Consider the following 21,757-nt stretch of genomic DNA (forward strand, 5'->3'; position numbering starts at 1 on the left):
GCATCAGTGGGGATGTGGGAGTGGCCGTCTTGTGGGACTGAACCCTTAACCTGTGGGATGTGACGCTATCTCCAGGTAGTGTCAGAATTGAGTTATATTTTAGAACACACAGCTGGTGTCACAGAACTGATCGGCATGTGGAAAACCCACACATCTGGTGTTACAAGTGTTAAGTGTGCCTAAGTAGAGCATTGAGAGTTGAGAGACACAGAAAGAGTAAGAGGAGTGTGTTTTTTCAAAAACTTTACTTACAGTATCAATAATCTAGCCAGCTAAAAAAGAGAAAGAGATAGGAAAGAAGGAGAGGCAGAACAGCCCACACTTGCTGCCTTTTCAGGAAGTCTTCTGGGAGCTTTCATGAAACCTTTCTGCTTATATCTCCTTTGCTAGAACTTAGAACTCCCACACACAAGGGAGGCTGAGAAATACAGTATTTTCAGGTAGGCACATTAATAAATCAAATAAAGCAAAAATTCTAATACTAAAGAAGAAGGGACCAGCAAACATTGGCCGGGCAGTTGGCAGCCTTTGCCACATCTGTACAGTGATTTTAAAACATAACCACATGATTTTAAAACAGAAAAAGCCTTGGGGAATGGGACAAAGACATAAAGACATACATTTTGATTGGGACCAAGGTTGGAGACTTGGAGCTTGAGAAATGGTATGGAAAGGCAGGCACTGTGAGTGTGGGGTTGTGGGAAAGTGCGGACGTTCAGTGCAGAGGATGTAAAAGTGTTAAGAAGTTAAGGATAAGATGGGCTTCCCTGGTGGCGCAGTGTTTGAGAGTCCGCCTGCTGATGCAGGGGACGCGGGTTCGTGCCCCGGTCCGGGAAAAACCCACATGCCGTGGAGCGGCTGGGCCCGTGAGCCATGACCACTGAGCCCGCACATCCGGAGCCTGTGCTCCGCAACGGGAGAGGCCACAACAGTGAGAGGCCCGCGTACCAAAACAAACAAACAAACAAACAAAAAAAAAAAGAAGGATAAGAAAGAAAATAATGAAGGGGAGTGTCTCAACTGAAACCAACGTGAGGACTAAGAGCCTGAACAAATGTCCTCCAAATATACATCTTTTACTTTTTTCTTTCTCTTTTGCTTGGCCTCCTTCACTGGGCACATCTCCTATCCTAGGCTCTCATAGATGTGACCATCTGTCTCTCTTTCATAAGCTTATACATATTTGTATAATATATATAGATTAACAGTGTAGCTCCATTAACGCAGGCACACTAACCCTTTTTTGCCAGAGATTTTATCCCCATGCCTGGCGTGGTGCCTGGTACGTAATAAACTAGCAACAAACATTTGCTGAGTTGAAATAAATATGTAAGGATGCAGTGATAGGAAAAGAATGTTGATAGAGCACCTATCAAGATAAGGTTTCCAGAAAGGTGCCTTTCAAAGATAAAAGATACATGAATTTGTGAGGCATCACATCTTTCCAGAATAGTCTTTGCTATGAACAATTACAAATTGGAAGTTATTCCATTATTATTGAAATGTTATTTCCATTATTATTCTGTTCTTTTCCACCCCAGATAGATCTTACATATATACTTTTACTTTATCTCTACTTAATTGAATCATCTTGTCTCTGCCTGACCCTGGGCTCCTTCTCCCACATTCCCTTCCGGTCCTGTGACATACATGAATTATCAGTATCTGGGTGGAGTCCAGAAAAGCACACCAAGATTCACAAGAGGATGTGATATTCCTTCCCATTTTATGCTTACTGGTTGTGTGACCTTGCAAAATTTATTTAACTGATCTATGCCTCCACTTGCCGACCTGTAAAGTGGGAATAATAAACTGACAGGTCAGGGTTGTTGAAAGGATTATGAGATAATCTATGTAAAACTTTTAGCAGTCATAGTCTCCTAATGTGCATTCAACATATGTTAACAGTTACTACTTGTCCACAGAACAGAATGTTAGGAGATGATGCTCACATTTTCCATGGGGAGGCAAGACACTTCCTCAACAATCAGTGCTGAGAGGAAGGACCCCAGCAGGGTTGGCAGTGAGAGAGGAGAAGGGAGAGGCAAAGAGAGGGTTTTCCAAGGCTCCACAACAAGTAAGGGGCAGTACCAGGAGGGGGGAAGATGGGAGAGGCTGACAGAATCCCACCTATACCGGCTCTTGGGGGACTTCCAAGGTCAAGTAGGTGGTAAAGAAAATCTGACTTGAAATTTCCTCTCTGGGGGAGCAACAACCTTGGCTGCAGCCATGTGAGTCATGGGTTCTGGAGAAGAAACAGCACTGACTCAGTGGATTTGAGACGAAGGGAGTTTCCTTAAGGACTAGCTCCTGAATCAGCCACTGTTTGCCTAAGAGAAAATAAACCACACTTGCCAGTTGCATTAGGTAAAACCAAAACACAAAATTCTCAAACACAAACTAACTAAGAAAGGAATTTACTGGCTTGCATAACTGAAAAACCCAGGAGTAGGAAGCTCTTGGCTTCTGTCTTTTTCATCTCCATATGAAGATTCATGTGTGACATGCTCATGCTCCATTCTAAGTCTCCCCTTGGTGACAAGAGAGCTGCAGCAGCCCCGGTCTCACAACGCTTCTGGTTAGAGTCCAGCAGGAAAGAAGAAGTTGGCCACCTTGATGGCTCCAACAAAAGTCCTGGAGTCTCATTAGCATGATTGACCTGCTTGTGAATTAGTAACTTGGCTCAGGCCAAGTCTGGGTCACGTAACACCCTCCGGAGTTGAAAGTGGAATTATCTGCACAGGAACCACATGGACTGAGGGGGGAGGGGAGGTCAATCCCCAAACATAAATTGTGGGCTGTTACCAGAGGTAGCGTAAATAGATGTGCATAGCCAGAAAAAAATGTTTACTACACCACACCTTATTTTATCTTGCCATGTGTTGTAGGCACTGTTGAAATGCTACTGTATTATATACAGTGGGAACCCTGAGAAACATACCCTTGCTTTGGCATTAAGTGTGAAACTTCCTTAGAGGCTAAAGGGCACTAGTAACTGTTCCACACTCCAGTTTAGAGAGTCTTAGCAGTACTGAGTGATCCTACTCATTGGATATAATTCAAACTACTTTTTAGTGTCAATGATGTTGTTCATATCAACGCATTTGTCTCCCTGTTACCCCGGAAGCTGCTAGAAGGCAGGGGTCTAGCTGATTGCCCCACATAATGTCAGTATTAATAAATGATTTATTTACTGATTCATTCACTGTTTCCAGTCAGATCTGACACAGTCAGAAGTGTTTGAGCTTCCACTGGCTTCAAAACAGGAATTATAATTCTTTTTGGCAAGTGTGAAATCATTGTAACTCGTGTTCTTTAGAAACACATTTGAACAACATCCTGCTGACTGGAAAAATGTATACAGTCCTTCAACAGAACCATTGCTCATTCACCACTCCCATTTTAAATAGAAACAAAATTTCAAGTAATTAATTTTAATCATTTACCAGTCTGTTTTTTAGCAGATAGGCTCATACTATTATTCTTTTGGGCACAGACAATTTTTTTCCAGAGCAGGACAGAGAATTTTTTTCCCTTTCAATTGGAACTAAGGTGTAAAGTCATCAGTCTAAAGGTTGAGAAGTATCCATTTAAATCTGAGGCACTGAACTTGAGCTCTGATCCTCTGGCAGGATCCTGTGTGTGTGTATTTGAGAGACAGAGAGATAGAGATGGAGAGACATATGGAAATTGACCAACTGTCTGGGAAACATGGAGGTCAGGGTGATACAAGACAATGCCAGGAAGCAAAATCAGAGTCCAGGGGCTTCCCTGGTGGCGCAGTGGTTGAGAGTCCGCCTGCCGATGCAGGGGATACGGGTTCGTGCCCTGGTCCGGGAAGATCCCACATGCCGCGGAGCGGCTGGGCCCGTGAGCCATGGCCGCTGAGCCTGCACATCCGGAGCCTGTGCTCCGCAACGGGAGAGGCGACAGCAGTGAGAGGCCCGCGTACAGCAAAAAAAAAAAAAAAAAAAAAAATCAGTCCAGGTGTGTTGCTCTCTTCACCTTACCCTGATTCCCCTCCCTATCCGATCCTACTCAGGCATCCTAGGGTATTCTGCGACTTCTCAAGTGGAGGCAGCCACATCCCTGCTTGCAGTAATGCTGGGCAGAGTTTGTTATCTGGTGTTAGGCTTGTGTGCCAGTGTCCTTCTGGAGTTTCATACTGGTTGCAGCACAGGAGGCAACTGACCTCAGTAACTGGGAGCTGTGGACACCTACTTCTTTTCATAGCATATTGCCCTTGAGTAGCGCTAACTCAGCAAGTCCCAAGAGACAATCAGTCTAGCCTGTCAGGTCTGCATGTAATCAGCAAGGAATTTTTCATTCCCGGGCTAATGCCTACATGCCACACAGTCTCTATCATGTGTTCTTAGTTAAGCGAAGTATCTTAGTAGTAAACTGAACTTCTAAAAACCCAACACATTCATGTGCTGGAGAATGGGAGTGAGGGTAAAGAGGGGGCATCTCCAGACAAGAGATTTTATCACTTAAAGACACATTTTACAATGGAAAACCAGGGCAGTAAAAAAATAGAATGACTGGAGGATGCCTTTTGCTACTTGAAGGGCATCTAGATTCTGGAAACCAATCTGGGGTTTCTTTATTGATGTAACCGTTTAACGGTTTGATCACACAATAACAGACATTCTTCATTTGCAGACTACCAAACCAACGATAACCTAACTGTGACAAAGAGAAACTTCGAGTTATTGGAATTGCTGGGGGTAGGGAAGTGGCGTATGAGCTGGGGAGGCTTAGGTAGCACAGAAATATGAAAAGTGTCGTTAATATTTCTCAGCTTATAAACGGTTGGGTTCTAGAGGTAGACTGTGTTTGAATCCCAGCTTTACCACTTACTGGATGTGTGAGCTTGGATGAATTTTTAGACCTCTCTATATCCCAGTTTCTTTGTCTGTAGAGGGGAGATAATATTAGTACATTCTTTCTAGAGGAATATGAGTACATTCTTTCTAGAGGCTTGGAAAAATGTCCTAACTCATTGTAAAATTCAGCATATATTGCCCCCCAGCCCTATCATTATTATTACTTTCATGTACTTCTCTAAGTTTCTCTATATTAAATCATTTTTGTTCTATTCCTTATTCCATAAATCTGGCTAATCTGGTTGGGTGTTCGTTGAAGATAGACTGTCCTTTCAGTTTTCATCATTTCATCAAGGCCAATCCTCAAGTTGTCATGTGGAGGGACTTCAACTGCCAAATACCTCAGGTCTCTGCCTTGTCACTCACTTCTCACCCTAGAGGGTTTGGGAGAAGGACCTGGGCTGTGTGGTCAGGGGATCTGTCATTGTGCCAACCAGATACATTCTGGTGTGGCGCTCCACCCACAGTCAGGCCTGGCCCTGTGGGGAAGATGTGAGTTTGTCTAGCTCTTCCATGACAAGGTAGATGATAAGTGTACTATTTTAGAGCTATGATATCCATTATTTGGACCTATTTTCCAATCTACTTTTTAGCAGTAACAAAGCTTATATTTCTCCACCATATGACTAGGATGTCTTTTTCTCAGTTGGTTTTGACTCAGAGGATGAATAATAATATTTTATTTATTGGGTCCCCAAATTCTCAAAACCTACTATGTGTAAGGTTCGCAGAGGTTTCTGTAGGTGATACATTAATGACTAAGGCAACTTCTTTTCCTCAGGGAGCTTGAAATCTAGTAAACAGAATGATAACTTTTCATAAGTAACTATAACACAGGATGAATAATTAAAATAAGAAAAGCAAATTTGGGGGACTTCCCTGGTGGTGCAGTGGTTAAGAATCGCCTGCCAATGCAGGGGACACGGTTTTGATCCCTGGTCTGGGAAGATCCCACATGCCACGGAGCAACTAAGCCCATGCACCACAACTACTGAGCCCATGTGCCACAACTACTGAAGCCCACATGCCTAGAGACCGTGATCCACAACAAGAGAAGCCACTGCAATGAGAAGCCCACGCACGGCAACGAAGAGTAGCCCCCACTTGCCGCAACTAGAGAAAGCCCGCATGCAGCAGCGAAGACTCAATGCAGCCATAAATAAATAAGTAAATAAATAAATAAAATAAGAAAGAAAAGCAAATTTTGTGGGCAATTCAAAGGAGGGAGAAATCACTTCCTTCTGGAGGCAGCAGGAAAAAATACTCATGGAAGAGATAGTATTTAATGTGGTTATTACTTTGACAGATTGAATGGGGGAGGGAGAGAGTATTTTAAACATACAGCAATGCCATAAAGGCAGAAAAGCATGAGTATGTGTGTCAGGAGAGGGAGGGTGGCAAGGAGATATCTGAGGAGAAACAACAAGTAATTCATTCTGGCTGAAACTTAGAGTATAAGTAAGTTGGGGAAGAGGCTGGACAGGCTTTGACCATACTGTGGAAACACATGGAAAATTTTTGAACAAGGTACTCACTTTAGAGTTGCTTTTAAAGAAGATGAATCAGGCAGTGATACATAAGGCAGTTTCAATTCAGAGATAAGGGAATGGGAATAACTGAGGTGGAACTGAGATTCAATTCCCTATTTGTATGATTCTAAGCCTTGACTTATCCGAATAAAGCAAATAAAAAAAGATTTGTGTTAGAAGGATAAAACAATGAGCTCAGACTTAGATACTAAGTTTGAGGTGTTACTGGGACATTCAAGTGAATAACTCTAGTCACTTCTGGCTCCATTCTGTCCTTCAGTTGGTAGGGAAATAGACTCCACCTCCAATTCTGCAAAGAATTTGTTGCCACCTTGAATGTACTACACCAATTTTACAGCGTATTAGCCCTGTAACCTAGGGCTTTTACCTTAATCCTTCTCAGCCTTAGTTTCCTAACATCGCAAAAGGAAAACCTATGTCATAGACTTCCGAAGTTAGATAACATATGTACCTACCTTACACAGGTCCTAACATGTAGTTGGTGCTAAGAAATGATAGCGATCACCATCATCATCACCCTTACAGAGTCAGGTCCAAATACTGGCTCTGTCATTACTAGCTGTGTGATTAATCTTTTTAAACCTTCGTTTGCTCATCTTTAAAATGGGGGATAATAAGAATAACTACCACAACTATGGTTGTTGTGAAGACTTATGAGATGATCTGTGCATAGAACTTCTTAAGAGGATAGCACTTGTAGCTCCCAAACAGAGCTGTTGTGAAGATTCAACAAGTTCTTGAATGTATTCAGCATACAGTCAAGATTCTAAACGTTAGGTACTATTATTATAATTACATTGCTACTACTAATACTACTACTACAACTACATTGCATTAGGTAGATATTTGGTTGTTACCTCTCTATTAATTGTGGGTTCTTTAAAGAATTTTCTCAATACGTATTTTACCTAGAAAATAGATAGATAGATAGATAGATGGATGTTTAAAAATATACATTGAAGATATCTAGAGGGCACTTTGCTCTGTGTATTAGGAACTTAGGGTTTGGGGCCTTAAGGTATGGATTTTAGAATACATGCGTAGAGATAATAATTGAGAACCTTGAGGGAGTATAGGGAATAAGGAGGCCTGATGAACCTTACCAGGTGTTTGCTCATTGAAGATGGGAGGAGGAAGAGAGGCCAGGAAGGGATTCATAAGAAAAGATGAGTGACGCAGAAGTAGAATGATAGCCGTCACAGTCCCAAGAAAGGAAAACACTGCAGGAAGGACAGGGATGTTCAACATTGCTAAATGGTACATAAAAGCCTGAGAAAAACTGTAGGCTTTGCCAATTATGGGGTAATTGGTGACCTTGAGAGAACAGTTTTAGAAAGAGAATCAAGAGTAGAATCCAGATTCTGAGGAACTGAGTAGTAGGAAAATTGAACACTACAATGGTAGCCTGCTTTTAAAAGATATTTTCCAAAGAAGAGAAGAAAAAACAGGGCAGTAACTGAGGCAGTAGTAAGGTCAAGAGAAGGATCATCATAAGGAGAGAGAATTTTTGTAGAAACTCAAACAGGGAAAGCAAATGAAAACATCATCAAGAGAGATCCTTGGTGGAACAAGGACCCAGAGGAAACAGGGAAGAATGGGAATAGAGGCTAGGTTGAACTTTGTAAAAGCAGAGACATAAGCCTCTCTTGGAGGCCAGAGTAAAGCAAAGGAGTAGGCAGATTAAAATTACCAAGAGATAATAAGATGGAGCAAATGGAATTGCAAGAGGTCTCCATCAGATATCTTGGATCTTAATGGTAAACAAGAAAGTGACTATAGTCTTCTGAGAGATTTCCAGAAGTGGGTGGGAACTGAAGGACAAGGAAAGCCGTATGGAAAGGCTGCTGTGCAGAGCTGACTGTAGCTGAATTCAATAATTTCTGGGGCAGTAGAGAGCTTAGCTGAAATTAGATAATTAGTTTAGTGCCCTTGGTTTAATGATATCCTGTAGACCCAGTCTATTGACTATCCCTAGAAAGGATCAATCTTCAGGAGGAAGAGTAGGGAAAGCATATTTTGCATTATATTAAATTTGATAATGCTGAGGCAGAAATGAGGGAACATAAAAATGGCAAGGGATGCCATGTGGTAATTAATAGTAAGTTACTAACATGGCTTGGTATATAACTGACATAACAAATGAACCCAGAACAGAGAGAATATATTGAAGAAAAGAGAGAGTTCAAGACACATATGGATACCATTAGGATTAAAAACAGGTTAGGTGATCATGAAGATATGGAAGGAATTGAAGTTGAGATTAGAATGTGGATTCTCAGGGGTTTTAAGATCTTAGAAGTGGAGCAACACCAAGTGAGATGAAGTCTAGGGGGGCCTTGTCAGGGGGGTCACCTCGTGGAGTGGAGCTCAGCTTCCAAAGTCCAGAAAGCAGTGAGGAAAGTTGGGTAGGAATACAATCCAGTGGGTCAGTCAGAGTGGTCTGGGTTCTAAGTCCCAGCTCTATCACTCTTCAGTTGGGTGACCCTGTGCAAGTTACTAAACCTTTCCACGTCTCTTTTCTCATCTGTAAAATGGAGGTCATATTGGTTCCCAACTTTTAGAATTGTTGGGAGGACTAAATGGGATAATATATATAAAGTATCTCACATTTGACACCTGATGAGGGCTCAGAACATACTTTTATTAATATTTAGTGTTAGCTTTCAGTATTTTCATGAATCATACCTTAGTGTCTATCCTTGGGAGGATGACAGAGCTTAAAGTAGAGAGGAAGACTGTGGATGGAATACTAAAGTCAGTGAAAAAGACACTGTATCAGGTTTTAGAGGTTAGTGGATGATTGGGTAAGGACGGTTAGAAAGCCTAACTAAAAATGCCTTCAACAATACCGACTACCTCAAAACAACAAATCCCCAGGCAGAACTGCTCCAGAGTTTAGTGCCATTGGCTTAATGATATCCTGAAAGACCCAGATGCTTTCTCTGCTTGTTGGCTTGTACCCTTGGACTATTTCTCAACATGGCCCCAATATCATGGCTGAAGTTTCAGGTACCGTTAGGCACTCAGTTTGACGGATGCCTAGTGGATCTCTCTACAGTGTGAGAGGGCTAGCACCTATTGATTTCAGTTTGGGGAATAAGACAACAGAGAAATACCATTTAACATTTTGTTGCACAAATGATGCTGCAGTGAGCACCCTTGTAGATGCCTCATTATGCATATGTGAAGTATTTTGCAGGATGAATAGGGAGATGTCAAATTGCTTCCACAGAGGGCAACTTTTAAGTGTTGCAGAATCTTACAAATGCCATTACCACTTTACACACTCAGTAGTACAAAAAATATTTCCTTACTTCCTATCCAAAGTTTGATAAGATTAAACTTTTAAATAATTGTTAATCTGGCAGATGAAAAACTTATCACATTGCTTTTTCAGTGTGCATTTTCTTGGTTACAAATGAAGTTGACTAGCTTCTCAAATGTTTGGATTATTTGCACTACATTTTCTATGAGTTTCCTGTTTACAACTTTTGCTTGCTTTTCTATTAGGTTGTTCATGTTTTCTTCACTTATAGAAATTCCTCATATAGTCTAAATACTATATAACAATCCTTTGATTGCCATTTATGTCTATCTTTTGTCTTTTAGCTTTGTTTAAGGTGTCTATTGTAGGAAGCAACTTTTAATTTGCACAAATTTTTTGTATTCTTAAGGTTCTTAGGTTGTACTACTGGCAGTAACTATGCAGTTGTTTAATCTCCAGGTCAACCCTGCCCGAAGTCAAGTACAGGAAGCTGTCTACACAGTGTCATTTAAATGATAAGGAGAGAAAGGCTCAACTGCTCAAATATATTTCAGTCCATGAGTCTGATGACATGTCTGAATTTTCCCACCTGAGTCATTCCCAAGGGACTTTCTGGGAACTTGGATTTTAACTGTGTGAAGAATGTTATTATCTTGTTGAGACAGGATATTGGCCTATTAACAATAATTGTGCTCTCTGATTAAATTTTGCCATTTATTTATTTATTTATTTATTTATTTTTGCGGTACGCGGGCCTCTCACTGTTGCGGCCCCTCCCGCTGCGGAGCACAGGCTCCAGACGTGCAGGCTCAGTGGCCATGGCTCACGGGCCCAGCCGCTCCACGGCATGTGGGACCTTCCCAGAACGGGGCACGAACCCGTGTCCCCTGCATCGGCAGGCGGACTCTCAACCACTGCGCCACCAGGGAAGCGCGCCATTTATTTTTATCAGAGGGAATGAGATGTACAGGGAAAGTAAAGAATGTTTGAAACAGTGCATGGCTCATGTGCTTGAAGAAATTTTATGGAAGAATTCGGGTAGCAAGGAGGTAGCTTCAAGAAAACTTTTCTCTTTCTCAGGAAGGAAGAAAAGAGAAAGACGAAAAGGGAATACTCTCAAAACAAACCTTGATTTTTTTTTTTCTCCCCTTAGGCTAGAGTCCTCTTAACATTTGGGTTACTTGCTAGGTCAATATCAAAATGTGACAACTTTCCACTGAAAGTAGATGCTACTTTGATTATTTCCTTAATTAAAGCAAACTTAAATAAGCAGTTCCACAGTTATGATTCAATAAATCCTTTCAAACATTCCTCACGAAAGAGTCCTGTGATAGTCATTTCAGATGGAAAACAAGGGAATTAAAAAAGAAAAATGGCATAAAAGACTTCTCTTTTGCCATGTGTTAAGTTGGTGGAATTTTTTCTATCCTTGTAAGCGGTTTTTAGTCTCTGAGGAAAAAAATACTTAAAGGAAGCAGATGTTGATGAGTCACATTTAAGCTCTTATAGTTTGAAACATATTTTTTATTTGTATATGAAGCTGTGGTCTGGAAGATAACTGGCTAAAGTCCTTGACTTTAGGGTTTTAACCCTATGTTGTCAAATACCAAAGAAGTTGGACTAGAAAATGTCTACGAATACTCCCAACTCTTGTATTCTACACTTTTTAATGAACTTTATGCTTTTTTTGCCTTTGCCCCAGTTATGTAGCCACAAGATATGATATATGATATATATATGATATATATGATATAGCCCCAGCCCCTTTTCTCTTCTGGCTATTTCTTTAAGTCACTGTCCAAGAATGAACAGTGAAGGAATTAGGAAGGAGGAGAAAACTTTCAAAGTGTGAGAATGGGAGCAGCGGTCAGTCACTGTTCAGTAGATTTTTACAGATTGCTAACCACAGGTAGACAGACTAACCAAATGATCACAAGCGTGATTACAGCTGAAGATAAGTTTCTTTATAACAAAGGACTGAAGACCTAACTGAGAAGTCAAAAAACCCACTTCTCTCCGGAAGAACCAACACCTGAGCAGAGATCTGAAGGAGGAAGAGGGGTGACAAAGTGAAAGAGGGGTGGGTTGCCTGTGGTAAGAGCATGCCAGGCAGAAACAACTAGCACCTACAGGGTCCTGCAGCAGGGGGCGCAGTGTGTTCAGGGACGTTGGAGGTAAGGGGGTACATCCCCAAGGTAGTTAAGGGAAAACAGACAGGATTTAGAATTGATTTGGATCACTGGAGCTAGTCTCCCTCAGAGCCCTTGCTACTCTCTTCCTCCTCTTTCTCTCCTAGCAGATAAAAAAACACTTGAGCTAGGCATTGTTTTAAGCACTTTACACATATGAACTCCACTCTAACTCAACAATAACCCAATGAGTATATGGTAGAATATATGAACTCATGATCCTACCTGAAAATCTCTGCTTTGCCTTTTTCTTCCATATATATATATATATCTTTAAGATAGCAGCCTTTTTTTTTGGTAGGGACAAGCTCGGGGTTATTTGAGAAAAGAAAACAAAAACAAAAAAAGGATGGGAGTATTCAAATGCGGTTTGGACATGCTCAATCCCAAGGCATGGGACTTAGGAAGAAAACTACAGAAAACTACAATCCATTTCTGTGTAATTTATTTAATTGAAATATATAATATCTATTGAGTGCATATTGTATCAAGTACTATTCTGAACATTTTATATATTCGTTTATTTTATCTTCACGCCTAACCCTATTGTGATGCCCATTTTACAAATGAGAACACCAAGGGAAATCTCCAAGAATGTACAGCTGATAGTAGTGAAGAGAGGTGGGTACTGATCCTGGGCAGTCTGTCTTCAGAGGCCACACTCTTAAGCACTAAATATCACTTGACTTGCTCATCTGTATGACTGCCCAATGCCTTGCTATCTCCTAAAATGGTTCTCTTCTTTCTTCTCCACTAGACTCCCTTATGATACATTAGGAAACAAAGGTCCTCACGACAAACTTGATATAGTCACTGAATTAACAGAAAATAAAGAAACTGGTGGAACTCTTTAAGGACAGCTATCAAGACTGCTTTTTCTTCAACAAATGAGAATATGGAAGTTATTTTGTGGCCAGTGAACATGAAATACTTAAGATATGAGGCAAGCCGCCATGTAACTCTAGATTCCTGAAACTGGTAGTATAAAAACTACTCTAAGGCTGCTTTTGAGCAGGGATTATAGTCAATCCTACACCACTAAAGTAATTACAGCAGAAAAAAGAAAGACCATTTTCAACAAAGCTGCAGAATTTCTCTGATTTGCATTAAGAATTTGTCATTTTCTTGGCACATGTTTCTCCTTTCATTATTGAACTTTATGAGAGATCATGTGTTTCAAGTCTGCCTCACTTTCATTTAGGCTCAAATCAAATTCCAGAATGTTCTTTTGGATGAAGGGGTTTCCCTAAAGCTAACCGGAGTTTCCTGCACTTTTGTTGAGATCTAAACTAGCAGGATTTCAGTACCTCACTCGTCACTCATCACTTTAATCGTTCCGTTGTATATATCCTCAGCTTTCTTGCTACTTTATTCCTCCATCTTACCCTCTTAGAAGATAATAAAGCACTTCTGTTGTGTTTGCTCTGTGCCCTTCCCCTGTCCTCCCCTCCCTTCCCCTTGCCTCCTCTTCTTTCAGTGCTTAGAACTGTCCATCTATTCACTCAACAACACCCTCTGAGTATACGGCAGAGTACGTGGGCCCAGATGCAGGTAGGCTGAGAGACAGGGTGGTGGAAGCATGTAAAAGATCTCCTCTAAATGCTCCTAGTTCCTCTGTAAATGGGAAACAGACTATACTCACTTTACAGGTGAGGAATCTGAAGCACAGAGAGAGTAAGCAGTTTGTTCAAGACCACCTAGCTTCCAAGTGGCCGAACCATGATTTAAATCTAATCAGTCTGACTCCAGAGTGTATACTCTTCGCCTTCATGCACTGCTGCCAAACTCCTCTCTGGTTAAATTCAACTCTGCACTTCCCTGCCTGACCCACCAGGGCCCTTCTGACACTGCTCTGACAGCCTTCCTCTGCACTCTCACCTGACACACTAGGTGCTATAGGCGCTAATTCAAGGAATTTCCTAACTTCTTGCTTCTTTCTGAAAGAGAAACAGTTGGTAACTTTTGTGAATTAGGCTGTAACTGCTTTATAACTAACATGTCCTGCCCATCATCTGTCAGCTGCAAGGTACTCTGGTGAGCCACCACTTGAGAGCTTTGCTCATTTTAACAGATTTCATTGGCATAGCTCTGGGTGGCAATCCAGGTTTTTGAAAATGTGCTCAGCCAGAAAGGCCCAAGTCCACGCAGCTGTGGCAAAGTTACAGTTCTGTGGTTTCATGTTAGTTACCTTATAGCTGCTGTGTAATTAGTGCCGCTTAATGTATGTTACCAAAATAAATATATCTACCCCAGGAAGAAAAAAAAAGCTGAACATAACTGAAGACAATGACCATGCTGATTATTCTCCCTTCAGATTCATGCTTTGGCACAGCCCTGAAAGCCTACTCTACTTTCCCAGTCAGTTCATTTCTTAATTACTTTACCTCTTACCTCTTTTCAAACTTTTGTTGTCACTTCTCCAATCTTCACTCTGTAATGACTTGTTTCCCATTTCATTGAGAAAATGGAAGCAGTCAGAAGAGAACTTCCACATACTCTCCACACCACATCTACTGACCTACCTGCATTGGGCCCCATGTACTCTGCCTGACCTTTCACTATGGATGAATGTCTGTGTGCTTATCTAAATCCAGTAGCTCCGTATTGAGCACTGGATCCCATCCCCTCACCTTCTCCAGGATCTCTCTCTTTCAAATATACCCTCTCTTCTGTATCATCAATTTTCCTACCCCCATAAATCATTTCCCATCAGTAGACACATATTCTGTAATATTCTTATCTTAAAAACAAGAACAGACTTCTGGTTTCTGATCTGGCCTGTAAGGAGCTTGGCAATTGTCATTCTGTCTTAACAGCAAGTAAAAAGCTGAACAAATTGGAAAATCAACAATTTTTCTTAGCTCCATCAGAGAAGTGAGGTCATAGGCAAACCACTACCTCCCAAACTGGAGAGACAGGTAAATACAGAGGATCACAACTTACTGGAGCAGAAACCTTCATGAGAACCAGTGCTGGGATATGAAAACCTGAACTGTAATTGACAAATTGCTGGAGGCTCAGTGTGCACAAGCCTGAGAGTTAAAAACTCCAGGAGGACCCAGTCATCAGCAGGTCCCCACAATTTTGTGAGTTTTATCTCCAGGAGCTTGAACTGGTTCTTGCAGTGAATATCAGAGGAAAATTCGCTTGGGTTTCTGGAAGGAGGAGGAGAAAAGAAATCATTTTGAAATACGTAAGAGCATTTTTTTCTTAACAAGTCCTGCCCATAAGAGAAACTATTTTACAGAGCCTAAACTACTGAGATTTTTTATCAGAAGGGAAATACCCAAGTCTAGCCCATTCTAGCTTTCCACATGGGAGAAAGGAAATACCCAATCCCAATCCCTTTTAGCCTTCCATTAGAGGAAATGGAAGTAGCTAACTCCATCCCCCTCTAGCCATTCTGTCCCACCTGGGGGGAAAACACTGAGACACACTTGTGAAGTTCACCGTTCAGAGGCACAGGCTCTCTGAAAGACTGAGACCTGAGAACACTTTCCCTTCCCCCACACCTTACTACCACATTACTAAAGGTCTATTTACCACAGTGCCTTTTAACCAATATATTATGTCTGGTTATAAAGGCAAAACATGCAGTTTGAAGAGCCAGCAAGCACTAGAACTAGACTCAGATATTGCAGGGATGTTGGAATAATCAGACCAGGAATTTAAAACAACTATTATTAATATGCTAAGGGCTCTAACAAATAAAGTAGACAACATGCAAGAACAGATGGACAATGTAAGCAGAGAGGTGGAAATTCTAAGAAAGAATAAAAAGGAAATACTAGAGATAAAAAAGCTGTAATGGAAATGAGGAATGCCTTTGATGGGCTTATGGGTAGACAGGACACAGCTCAGAAAAGAATCTCTGTGCTTGAGCATATGTTAATAGAAATCTCCAAAACTGAAAAGGAAACAGAAGACTTTAAAAAAAGACAAAAAACCCCAGAACAGAATATCCAAGAACTGTGGGACAATGATAAAAGGGGTAACATACACATAATGGGAATACTAGGAGGAGAAGAAAGAACTGAAAGAAGGGACATCACAAAATATTCCATGAACATTTTAAGGATAATTATGCCCTTCACAAAAATTAATTCAAAATGTATCATATAGAAATGTAAAATACAAAAATTATAAAACTCCTAGAAGATAACATAGCAGAAAACCTAGATGACCTCTGATATGGCAATTACTTTTTAGATGTAACACCAAAGGCATGATCCATGAAAGAAAGAATTATAAGGTAGAGTTCATTAAAATTAAAAACTTCTTCTCTGCAAAAGGCAATGTCAAGAAAATGAGAAGACAAGCCTTAGAGTGGGAGAAAATATTTCCAAAAGACATATCTATAAAGGACGGTTTTCCAAAATATACAAAGAACTCTTAAAACTCAACAATAAGAAAATCAACAACTGCATTGAAAAATGAGCCAAAGACCTGAACAGACACTCTATCAAAGAATACATACAGATGGCAAATAAGCATATAAAAAGATGCTCAACATCATATGTCATTAGAGAAGTGCAAGTTAAAATAACAATGAGATACCACTATATATCTATTAGTTTGGGCCAAAATCCAAAACACTAACGACAGCAAATGCTAGTGAAGACGTGGAGCAATAGGAACTGTCATTGCTGGTGGGAATGCAATATGGTACAGCCACTTTGGCAGACAGTTTGGCAATTTCTGTCAAAACTAAACATGTCTCACCATAACATCCAACAATTGCACTCCTTGGTATTTACTCAAACGAATTGAAGAGTTCTATCCACACAAAACCTTGCACATAAAGATGTTTACAGCAGCTTGATTCATAGTTGCCAAAACATGGAAGCAACCAAGATGTCCTTCAGTAAGTGAATGGATAAATAAACTGTGGTACATTTAGACAATTGAATATATTCAGAGCTAAAAAAAAATAAATTATCAAGCCATGAAAAGACATGGAGGAATCTTAAATGCATATTACTAAGTAAAAGAAGCCAATCTGAAGAGGCTACATATTGTATGATTCTAACTATATGCCATTCTAGAATAGGCAAAACTATAGAGACCATAAAAAGATCAGTTGTTGCAAGGGTGGGGTGGGGGTGAGGATATGAATAGGCAGAGCACTGAGGATTTTTAGAGAATTTGGTTCTGGAAAAGGCAAAACTATGGAGAAGGTGAAAGGATCAGTGGTGCGAGGGTTTGGGGGAGAGAGGGATGAACAGGTGGAACACAGGATTTTTAGGGCAGTGAAACTACTAGGTATAATACTATAGTATACTATACTGGTGGATACTATAGTGGTGGATACATATTATACATATGTCAAAACCCAAAGAAAGTAAAACACCAAGAGTGAACCCTAATGTAAACTATGGACTTTGGGTGATACTGATGTGTCAATATAGGTTCATCAATTGTAACAAATACAGCACTCTTGTGTGGGACTTTGATGGTGGGCGAGGCTGTATATACATCTATGCTCAGTAGACATGTGGGAAACGTCTCTTCTGCTCAATTTTGCAATTTTGTGCACTAAAACGGCTCTAAAAATAAAGTCAATTTAAAAGCAAAACAAAACAAAAATAAGAAAACCTTCCTGGACCTACATTCGCTTCCAGCTGCGACCTTATTTCTCTGCTCCCTTTAGAGAAAAACTCCTCCAAAGAGTTGCCTGTACTCGCTAGCTGTCTCTATTTCCCCTCTTCCCATCTCTCTTGGATCTATTCCCACCAAGCTTTTGCCCTCACTATTCCACTGAAATGTGGTCAATTCTCAGTCCTCATGTTACCCGAAATATGAGCAGCTGTAGACACAGTGATAATTTCATCTTTTTCAATAGACTGACTTCACTTGGTTCCTGGGATGTCCATTTTTTTTTTTTTTTTTTTTTTTTTCGGTATGCGGGCCTCTCACTGTTGTGGCCTCCCCCGCTGCGGAGCACAGGCTCCGGACGCGCAGGCCCAGCGGCCACGGCTCACGGGCCCAGCCGCTCCGCGGCACATGGGATCCTCCCAGACCGGGGCACGAACCCGTATCCCCTGCATCGGCAGGCGGACTCTCAACCACTGCGCCACCAGGGAGGCCCAAGGGATGTCCATTTTTAATGTTCCCCTTCTCCCCTGTGGGCCACTCTTCCTTAATCTCCTTTGCTGGTTTCCCCTCATATGTCTAAATGCTAAACACTGGAGTGTACTGAACTCAGTCTTTGGTCTTCTTTGCTGTATCTACACTTACTTTCTTGGTGGTCTCATCCAGACTCATGGCTTTAAATACTATTGATAACCGAGGATGCCTCAAAAAACAAAAAAAACCCAATTCATGGGGTTGTAATGAGGATTAAATGAGTTAATGCACACAGGCACTTAAAACTGTCTGGAACACAGTAAGCACTTTATATAATCAGCTAAAAACATGCTGGCTGTCTACTAGGCATCACAAACATCACATGTTTAAAACCAAATTTCCAATTTTTCTCCCTTAAGTTCTCACTCCTGTAGACTTTCTTAACATCTTTAACTCCTTGCTTCCTATCATATTCCCCATTTAGACTATGAGAAAATCTGGGGGGTTCTACCTTCAAAATATATTCAGAATTCAAACTTTCCCAGTATTTCATCACTATATCCTTGTCCAAGTTACTATTACCTTCTGCCTGCCCTATTGAAAATTTGCTGATCTGTCTACCAGGCTTTCTCTTATTTCCCTTTGGCCTAGTTCAACACAGCAACCAGAGTGAACCTTTTAAAATGTAGGTCAGGCCGTGCCATTCCTTTATTCTAAATCCTCCAATGGCTGTGCATCTTACTCAGAGCAAAAGCCAATATCTGTGCAATGGCCTGGGAGGCCCTAGATTAATTGGCTGCTTGCTGCTTCTCTGATTTCATCGCTTACCACTCTGTGTGGTTCACTCTGCTTCAGCACACTAGCTTCCTTGCTGTTTCTCCAGATATACCAAATACACGCCTTTCGCCATTAATTTTGCATTTGATTTCCCTCTGCCTGGAGTGTCCTTCCACCAAGTAACCTGCTCAGTGTCTCTGCTCATCCCCTCGTGCCTTCTCCAGTATCTCTCTCAAAGAATTTCCCTCTCTCTCCCACATAATCAGGGCCACTAGGGGAGGACCTAGCCTGTATATTATGTAAAAACTTCAAAACCAGGTACTTGATGACATCCTTTGAGCCTCTAGATCAAGCCTGGCCTAATGATAGCCCTACTCCTGAGCTGTTATATGAGGCAACCATGCCCTTTAGAGCTCATTACAATATGTGGCAAATAACTTGGAAGGTGTTGTACATAAAAAATATCATCGTCAGTAGTATATTTAATAATTTATTGTTCATATTTTAATGTGGTAGAATTGTATGAGTATTAGCAGAAGGATAACTTTAATTTGTCTAAATAAAGGATGGAGAAATGTATTGCTGGATCTTTTCTTCTGGAGTCATTATTATGTTGTACAACATGAAGAGAAGAGAGAAAAGAGAGGGGAAGGAGCTGACAGTTATAAACTGTCAAGTTTTGTGCTAAGTGCTTTTTTCACATGCATTTTATTCTTCAAAAACTCAGCGTCCCCAGGACAAATCTTTTTCTCCACATTTTACGGATGAGGAATGTTAGAAGGTCAAGGTCATCTAGCTATTAAGGGGAATAGTCAGGATTTGTGACTAGGGCTGTGTTACTTCAAAATCTGTTCTCTTGCCATTTTCACCACACTGGGTTTGGTCTTTAAATCTTTCTCCAATAAATAAGTCCTGTTTATTGAGTCAGTGAGTGAAGCCAGAAACCAAGTGGAAAAAAGAATTCTCTTCAGTCTGCAAATGTCAAGGGTGATAATATGTAGCTGTGTTCTTACCATTGGGCTTAAAATCTTGCAACTCAGGCTTTGTAGAAGTATGAGGAAGAAATTACCCATCAGCACTTCTAATGAACTAGAGAATGATAAAATGTTACTGCACATAGTGACACCATCCCACTTATCTCCTGGAACCCATTCAATGACGGAGAAGGATATGAATCAACTATAAATAGAATATATCGGCTCATCTGTTCTTACCGGATGCAGTGAAATTTAGTATCTAGGGCAAGGGTTGGTTTAAGGGTGCCTCTGAGCTTGCTTTCCAGTGAGCAAGTTTTTTTGAATAGCATATGTTTAAGAAATTATGATTATTGGACTTCCCTGGTGGCGCAGTGGTTAAGAATCTGCCTGCCAATGCAGGGGACGGGGTTCAAGCCCTGCTCCGGGAAGATCCCACATGCAGCGAAGCAACTAAGCCCGTGTGCCACAACTACTGAGCCCACGTGCCACAACTACTGAAGCCCGCGCGCCTAGAGCCTGTGCTCTGCAACAAGAGAAGCCACCGCAATGAGAAGTCTGCGCACCACGACAAAGAGTAGCCCCCCGCTCGCCACAACTAGAGAAAGCCCACGTGCAGCAATGAAGACCCAACACAGCCATAAATAAATATAACTTATGATTATTTACTTTTACACTGTGATTTAAATAGTATAACATTAGAAACATTTAAAGAAAGATAATTTGATATTTGTCCCAAAAGAGACTGATTTTAAACTACAGTAAAAAACCTAGTTAATCCATTCAAGTCAACATTATTTATTTAGTGCCTATTTGTGTTCTGAACTCTGCTGGATACTAAGTACAAAGAGCGCACGGTGTACTCAAACTAGTCCACAGCCCCTAGAAACCCTTGAGGAATCCTTCTTCTTTTTCTCTTTTGTGAGTTAGCAATGCAAAAGCTATTTGGGATGTGCTATATCCCGGGCACAAAGTAGTCATTTAAATGGTTGGCCAGTTCACCTCCTTCATGGAACAAGGAGAATGGAAATAAGGGCAGAGTATTCTTTGTCAATCCGTTTCATAATCAACTTCCATTTAATCCTCTAGATGTCTTCTAAATCTGTCTCACATATTTTTATTGCTATTCTTTGAATCTATGCCAAAATACATTACATATTCCCAGTATTGAGATACTGAGAAATGGATACAAAAGTTTTCCAGTACTGCTTGTGAATACATATATATTTTAAAACTCTACATTTGGGGTTTTTGTTGGGACAGCTGTTCTACCAAGGTTTATGGTTGATATTCTAGCTGTATTAATTTGATATCTACTTTCCTTTTAGAGTCAATGTTCAGTTCATTTGTTGCTAAAGATGTCCTCATCCCCATGAGCATTTTATACTGTGCCAATTAAAATAATATTTTAATCTATAAAACATTTGTTTGTTTCTGCTCTCCCAACAATCTGCAATAGCAGCCAATCTCCATTTGGGGCCACCAGTGTGTTATCATGCTTTCCTTTCATATAACAAAGAAGTTGTTCATGGTGTTATATCATACAATTAGAAGATTCCAATAAAAAGTTTATTCAAGTCCAAATCAGCCACACCTTTCAATACACATATACAGCAGTGTCTGTAAACAGATGGGAAAAACACTTGGCAAACAAGACTCCAATACAGCTGGGGAAGGAGGAGGGATGACACACTGGCTATGAATTTTTACTTCTGAGGCCAAGAGGGCCCTTGTGCCTACACTTCTGTACTCTTCAACCCACTTTGGGTCCAGATTCAAGAAATCCTTACTAGTGCTGGCAACCATGCCTTGCTTACATGGTTTCTGGCCATTGGGTGAGGCATCTGATGCTATGAATGTGCTTAGACATGAGGTAATTTTCAGGGACCCTAAGAAGCAAGGAATCATGACTTCTAGGTAAGCTTCTTCTTTCTTCTTTATCCAGTTTTGGGATATACAACTTTTGTCAGTTTGTGGTCTTGTGCATAAGTATGGGGACCAAGGATGGAGTTGTGTAAGGAGAGAGAAACATTTCTTCTTTCTATGTTCA

Source organism: Mesoplodon mirus (assembly GCF_964341445.2).
Source record: "Mesoplodon mirus genome assembly, chromosome: 8".
Lineage (NCBI taxonomy): Eukaryota > Metazoa > Chordata > Mammalia > Artiodactyla > Ziphiidae > Mesoplodon > Mesoplodon mirus.